The sequence below is a fragment of the Notolepis coatsorum genome, assembly GCF_963971535.1.
Source record: "Notolepis coatsorum genome assembly, chromosome: 10".
Lineage (NCBI taxonomy): Eukaryota > Metazoa > Chordata > Actinopteri > Aulopiformes > Paralepididae > Notolepis > Notolepis coatsorum.
This window is the reverse complement of record NC_140174.1, coordinates 66316914-66325336: the sequence shown is the minus strand read 5'-3', so window position 1 is coordinate 66325336 and position 8423 is coordinate 66316914.

Sequence of the window (8423 nt, the reverse complement as noted above, 5' to 3'; positions counted from 1 at the left end):
AGCAGGGAGAAGCTCGCGCTCGTATTCGTAACGCTTTCTTGCACTGGAAGTTCACTAGTCTACTTAACGTTTGTTAAGCCGGGTGAAAAAAACATTCACTTTGCGGAGGAAACAAAATACTGTCTACCGCATATGGAATATACAGCACAGCACGACCGTCGACTTCTACAGGACTCGGAGCTGCACCACCAGCCAAACAGTATGTTCCACCTTTGAGTTAAACATCTTTTGCATTGCACTATAATTCATGAACATGGAACACCATACTGCAGTATGTAGGTAGTAGGTTGTCAGTAGCACACTGACAACACTGCAGTATATATATTCCCTCCCCGCTGTATATATTTCCCTCCCACCCACCCACCCCCTCCTAATGTACAGTCCCCTCCCCATCATATGTATATACTCTGTCATGATCTAGGGGTAACAGTACTGTATATTTGAATACCGCTTATGTCACAAATGTATCAGTACTAAATACCTATATGTCCCTATGCCATAAATGTCATGTATGTTGTGTATGTCATAAATGTCTATATGAATTGAAAATGGGGGACCCTGATGGAAACAAGACAAACGTCTTTCTCTGGTCTGCATCCCCTTAACAATTGTGTGTATTGAGCCGTACTGTATTGTACCCATTCTGCAATCTGTTAAATAAAGTTTTCATTCATTCATTCATTCATTCATTCATTCATTCATTCATTCATTCACACAATAATAAATAATAATAACGTAGAACCATATCTGAATGGGGCAGGCCTCAAAGGTAGGCTACATATCAGCCTACATGTGGTGTTATTGACCATTTATCTTTTGTGAAATCTATAGATCTATAGATAGCAAGATAGGCCTACCTGCCCTATTAGTACATTTTACTCAAACTGAGTACATTTTACAATTTTTTTTTTGTCATTCTTATGTTGTGGCAGCAGCAGGGACGACGACTTCGTAACCTAGTTACTTTCAAAGTAACTAAGTTACTCTGATAATCAAGTAATCAGTAAAGTAACTAAGATTACTTTTTAAAGGAGTAATCAGTAATCAGTAATCGGATTACTTTTACAAGTAATCTGTGGCATCACTGCTGGTTACTATGGCATCATACTGGTTACTATGGCATCATACTGGTTACTACAGCATCATACTGGTTACTGAGGCATCATACTGGTTACTATGGCATCATACTGGTTACTGTCTACGGCATCATACTGGTTACTGAGGCATCATACTGGTTACTGTGGCATCATCCTGGTTCCTACGGCATCATACTGGTTACTAGAGAAGCTAGAGAAGTAAAGAGTTTAGCTGGCGAGCTGTGGCTAACACGTACCTCGGGAGAAAACTCTTACTAGCTGTCGGCGATGGAAGGGCTAAATTCGCTAAGACCCCCTGGAAATCTGCTTTTGGACTCCATGCGAAGGCATGGAAAAGTTGGAAGGAGGAGTTCACATTGTATACAGACCTTACCACGCCCGACGCCGAAGAGACAACAAAAGTCAAGCTGTTTAAATATCTCGTCGGAGAAAAGGGCAGAGAACTATGGACAATCTGCAGAGTCCGTCGGTGAAGACAACAGTGACAACTATTATCAAGCAGTTTGACGAGTACTGCAATCCAAAGGTAAATGAAACAGTGGAAAGATACAGATTCTTTATCAGGAACCAAGGATTAGATGAAAACGTGGACAGCTATGTAACGGACTTGAGAATGCTTGCTAGTAGTTGCAGCTTTGGGGACATTAGAGATTCCCTGATCAGAGATCGAATTGTATGTGGTACGAATAGCTCAGAACTGATAGAGACTGCTCAGGGACAATAGGCTGACTCTGGAAACATGCCTGAAAATATGTAGAACTTCGGAGCTGTCATGGGATAATAGCAGGACACTGCAACAAGGACAGGCAGTGGAAGAGGTACATGCGTTAAAACAGTCAGAAGAGTGGAAAAAAGGTTGACTGCATGTTTTGTGGTAAAACACATGAGAGGAACAAGAAAAAATGCCCAGCTTTTGGGAAAAAATTTAAAAAGTGTGGGAGAGAAAATCACTTTGCGGCCAAGTGCAAATCAAAACAGGAGAGCAGCAAGAAAACTAAGAAAGTGCATGCAGTGGCAGAACAGCACAGTGACAGTGATTCTTACGAGGAAGACCTCGGCTGCATAACAGAAGTAAATAGAGAGGATGAAAATGTTAATCAGTTAAAAGACAGCCACAGGCAGGGCCAACAGCTTTTTGCAGGGATGATGTTGGGGGAAACACTAGTTAACTTCCAGATAGACTGTGGGGCCACCTGTAATGTCATCCCCATACATTTGTTAAACCCTGACACACAGCTAGAACACACTGAGAAAGTACTGGTGATGTATAATAAGACTAGGGTGACTCCTCCGGGTACATGTAAGGTTAAGATCAGAAACCCCAGAAACAACAAGCGTTACAGGCTAGAGTTTCAAGTGGTAGGCCAGAGTAGCAGAATCCCTTTACTGGGCAGGAAAGACAGTGAGGCTATGAAGTTGATAAAGGTACAGTACGAAAATATCCTAGCTATAGACAGCATAGTGAGGAAAGAGCAGAGCCCAGTGACAGGGGGGGAATGTGACAGTCACATGACAAGGGACAGAATAAATGCTGAGTTTGGGGATGTGTTCACCGGAGATGGATGCATGGATGGGGAGTATAAAATAGAGATAGATGACAGAATGCCGCCAGTGAAACTGCCAAAGCGCAGAGTGCCTGTAGCTATGATAATACCGATACAGGAGGAACTCAAGGATCTGGAGAGAAGAGGGGTTATCACACCAGTGGAACGCAGCACTGACTGGATCAGCAGCATGATCTCATTAAGGAAGCCGAATGGGAAACTAAGGATCTGCATAGACCCGAAACCTCTGAATCGGGCACTAAAGAGAAGTCACTATCCACACCCAACTATAGATGACATCCTGCCGGAGATGTCAAAGGCAAAAGTATTCACAGTCTGCGACGTGAAGCACGGTTTCTGGCATGTCAAGCTAGAAGAGGAGTCAAGCTACCTGACCACGTTCGCCACCCCATTTGGTGCTTCCGTTGGCTCGGGATGCCAATAGGAATAAGGCCTACCAGGAGTCTACATCATAGCAGATGATATGTTAATCACAGGGGAAGGGGCAACGCAGAAGGAGGCAGAAAAGGACCACGACGAGAAACTCAGAGGCTTTCTAACCAGATGCAGGGAGCACAACATCAAGCTGAACGCGGACAAGTTCAAGCTTCAACAAAAAGAGGTGCCCTACATAGGTCATCTGCTCACGGCTGAGGGGCTGAGAATTGATTCGGAGAAAGTACGGGCGGTCAGAGAGATGCCGACGCCAACAGATATAAAAGGAGTACAAAGACTGGTTGGGATGGTCAACTACCTGGCGAAGTTCTTTGACCACCTGTCAGATGACTGCGAGATTCTTAGACAACTCACACGGAAGGAAAACATGTGGGAATGGGCAGATGTCCAAGAGGAAGTGTTTCAAAGGCTGAAAGACAAAATAGCCAAAGCACCAGTCCTACAGTATTACAACAAAGAAGAGGAGTTGACGCTACAATGTGATGCATCCGACACAGGACTGGGGGCCGCCCTGACACAGAAAGGTAAACCTGTAGCATTTAGTAGTAGGGCGCTCACACCAACTGAAAAGGGCTATGCCCAAATAGAGAAAGAGTGTTTAGCCATAGTGTTTGGTATGGAAATGTTCCATCAATATACATATGGTAGACCGGTGACAGTTCAAAGCGACCACAAGCCTCTAGAAAAATATCCACAGCAAGCCACTGCGTAGTGCACCTAAGAGATTACAAAGGATGCTACTGAGACTGCAGCACTATGATATTAGTGTGACATATGTGCCAGGCAGGGATATGTTGCTTGCAGACACGTTGAGTAGAGCATACTTACCAGAGAGCACTAAGGGAGACAGTGAGACAGAGGTAGAGACGGTAAACATGGTTAGCTATTTACCCATCTCAGCAGAGAGGCTGAGCGCTATCAGAGCTGCAACAAAGGATGACCTAAAGTTACAGAGTGTGGCAAATAGAATACTGTCAGGGTGGCCCAAGAGGAAAAGAGACTTGCCAAGTGACATCAGGCATTACCACTCATTCCAGGAGGAAATGAGTTTCCAGGACGGCATCGTTTTCCGAGGAGAAAGAGCCGTGATACCGGATGCACTCAGGGTTGACATCACGTACAGGATCCACTCCTCTCATCTGGGAGTAGAAGGATGTCTGAGGCGAGCGAGGGAGTGTGTATACTGGCATGGGATGAATGAGGAGATAAAGACCTTCATCGCTAAATGTGATATATGCAGGTCAGTGGACCCAAGGCAACAGAGGGAGACACTTCACCCACATGACATGGCCAGCAGACCCTGGGCCAAGGTAGGGACAGACCTTTTCTCATTCCACAACAAAGACTACCTGATCACTGTAGACTACTTCTCTAACTTTTTGGAGGTTGACTATCTGTCTGACACTAAGAGCAACACAGTAATCAGAAAACTCAAAGCCCACTTTACCAGGCAAGGGATACCTGATGTCGTTATTTCTGATAACGGGCCACAGTATGCATCACAAGAGTTTCGACACTTCAGTCAGAAGTGGGGTTTTGAACACAGGACATCTTCGCCGGGATACCCACAGAGTAACGGGAAGGCGGAGTCAGCGGTAAAGACAGCCAAGGGCCTGATGCTGAAGGCTGCAGCGGCGAGAGAGGATCCGTACCTGGCTATGTTGCACCATCGTAACACACCGAGCCAGGGCCTCAACACAAGTCCAGCACAGAGACTCCTAAGCAGGAGGACCAGAACCCTGCTTCCTACAAAAGACACTCTGCTGAAGCCAGAGGTAACGGACAATGACCAGGGACTGAAACACAACAGACAGAGACAGGAAAAATACTACAATCGCACAGCAAAGGACATGGACACTCTGAAAAAAGGAGACAGTGTGAGAGTACAGCCTGGTGACACACACAAGACTTGGAGAGTGGCAAAGTTGATCCAACCAGTGAGCCACAGATCATATGAGGTGGAGTTAGAGTCGGGAGGTGTTCTGAGAAGAAATCGTCGCCACCTCAGACACAATCACACCACTACAGACACACCAACTACAATCACACATGCATCAACAGTGACTGAGAAGGCCGGCCCGCCAGTCAACATGGTAGGGAGCCAAGGTGTGGTCACTACCAGGTCTGGTCGACAGGTTGTCAGACCTCAATACCTGAAGGACTATACTTCGTGATTAGAAAATGGACTGGGGAGAGAGAGAAAAAAAGAAAAAAAAATTGTGAAATGGGTTATGTGTGCACAAGTTTTGATCTGTTGATTGTTTGAGGGGTACAAAGGTAATGAGTCATTTACACAATGTTGAGAAGGTGAGTGTTGTTGTTTGGATCTGTTGTAAGTAAGCAGAACACAGGTTAAGTAGTTGTAAGTTAAATATCTATATCTGTATATAGTGTACTTGGAAAAAGAAAAAGAAAGATGTAACAATAGGATTGTTCTATTTAAGTGCTGTTGCACGTAGGACGCTTTTAGAGGTGACACCGAGGGTTCACTTGTGGTGGAAGCAAGCTTATGTATAAGGATAACAACTGTGAATAGAGTACAAGTAAGCAAGACTGCTTTAACCCTTCATTGTGTACAGTCGGGACACGGACAGAACATAATGAAACAGGTACGTACCTCGGTTTTGAAGTCAAGGTTCAGTACGCGTTTTTGGTACAGTGGGGGAAATAGTCCGGGAGCCATGGGGTTGAACCTTATTTTTTTGCAGTTTCTTGAAGCTTGGGGGTACCACTTCAAAATACAAGAGGGTGCTCTGTGATATCCCTTGGGCATTTTAAGATATTAACCCCTTCATGCCAGAAAATGCCAAAATCACACAAACATAGAGATTTATGAAATTGCATGCAGAATATAAATTAAATGCATCAAATTACATTCTCTAATGTTTTTTCATACAAGGGGTGATGTGAAATTAATATTAACATTAATATTAACATGTAAAATGTTCAGATATTAACCCCTTCATGCCCAAAAATGCCAAAATCACACAGAAATAGAGATGTAGGATATTGCATGTTGACTATAAATTAAATGCATCAAATTACATTCTCCTAATGTTTTTTCATACAAGGGGTGATGTGAAATTAATATTAACATTAATATTAACATGTAACATTTTCAGATATTAACCCCTCCATGCCCGAAAATGCCAAAATCACACAGAAATAGAGATGTATGATATTGCATGCTGAATATAAATTAAATGCATCAAATTACATTATCGTAATGTTTTTTCATACAAGGGGTGATGTAAAATTAATATTAACATGTAACATTTTCAGATATTAACCCCTTCATGCTCGAAAATGCCTAAATCACACAACAATTGAGATTTATAATATTGCATGCTGAATATAAATGTAATGCATCAAATTACATTCTCTAATGTTTTTTCATACAAGGGGTGATGTGAAATTAATATTAACCCTTTCAAGCCAGGCCTGTAAAACAACTTTTGTAGCAGTTATAAGCAGCGACACACACACTTAAGTTTGTGTTGGTCCATTTATTCATATGGTGAACAAAGAATTTGCAACAGGAAAAGGGGTGCACCTCTTTCCCCCCACAAAATGTATCTAACTAAATAAAACAAGTGCACACTCACTGGTGTGAAGGACAAATATTGCAGATGCGTTACATACTGTATTAAGGTCTTGAACATCCTCCCCTGAAACATGTATACAGAACATTGTGCATGGCAAACCATGCACTTTACAGTTGCACTTCTTCGAGGTACACAGGGCCTCACTCTTGCAGCCACACCGGATCATCTTCAGGATGTAGTCTGGGACAATTTTTACATTTTCTGGTAGGTGGATTGGGATCAGTGCCCTGTTACAGGTGTCCTTCTTCCATCCAAATTCCTCTGGAGTGGGCCCTCTTCACATTTTCAATGAACGCTTCCTTTGTTGGAGGTAGAGCAGCGAGATTTGGTGAAGACATTATGTCCTTTCCCATTTTTCTCCCCCCAGACAAGTAGCCTTGTGTGTGTCATGTCTGTGCTCTCTGTTATGCCATAACAGGCTGAGATGAAGGCCGTGGCTTGGTCAAGGACTTGCTGGAATGGTGCATCCACATTGCCAATGGCTGATAGGTCGTAACCAGCTTTCAGGGCTTTGATGACAGAGCCTTTTCCCAACCCATAGTACGATGCTACAGTGTCACATATTTATATGGCATGGGCTGGTAAAAGGTGTTTGACAATTTGTTTCTGCTTGGCCAGTGTTGACTTTATGTCCACTATCATTCTCTCCTTGCAGGGGGATTCCATGATGAGTGGTACATCCAGTCCTGCCTGATGGTAATGGTGAAGAAGATCATATCTCGTCCGTCTCTCTTCCATCTCGGTCTCGATGGGACATGGGTCCTCACCTGTCAACACCAACTTGTGTGTGTTTGTGATCTGTAGATGGAATAGCCTGTCTTTGCTCAGTTCTTCACACAGTAATTTGTTCAGCTGTTTCTTGTTTTTGATGGATGACAGGACAACTGTCTGGGCTGGTAGCTTGGTTGATAGGAGGAGATGATGCTTTTTGTTGCCCATTGTCTCCCTGACATCTCTGGTGACAGACTTGATACTGTAGTCATAATAGCTGTCAAAGATAAGGTAGACGTCACTCTTTAAGAGGTATGAAGTTAGCCGTGCCTTAACATTTCCAATGAGTGCCATCAGCTGGCCAGTGGATAGTCCAAAGAGGTGCAGATGCATCAATGACAGTGATGTCTGCGTCACCGGCTTTCCTCTCCGAGACTTCCACCTGAAGTGACTTCTTCAATGTGGACTTAGCTTTACACAGTCGCATTCCTTCCTCAGTGAACATGGCAGTTGGGACTGGTGCTCGCTCGTGGGAGAGAACATGATATGATCTTGAAAATCAGCAGGAAGAAGCTGACACCATCATCATCCAACAAGTCCTGAGGTGTGCTGGAGAAGCCCATCAAATCACAGTGGTTTCTGATGATACAGATGTGTTTGTTCTACTTCTTCACCAGGGGCGGATTTAGGATTGTAGGATATCCGGGGCTTAGCCCCGATAGGTCCTTTTTATTTAAGTTTTTTTTTCATTTCTTTTTAATTTTTTTGAATAAATTGACCAACACAAGTGTGTGTGTCGCTGCTTTAACTATACAAAAGTTGTTTTACAGGCCTGGCTTGAAAGGGTTAATATTAATTTCACATCACCCGTTGTATGAAAAAACATTAGAGAATGTAATTTGATGCATTACATTTATATTCAGCATGCAATATTATAAATCTCTATTTTTGTGTGATTTGGGCATTTTCGAGCATGAAGGGGTTAATATCTGAAAATGTTACATGTTAAT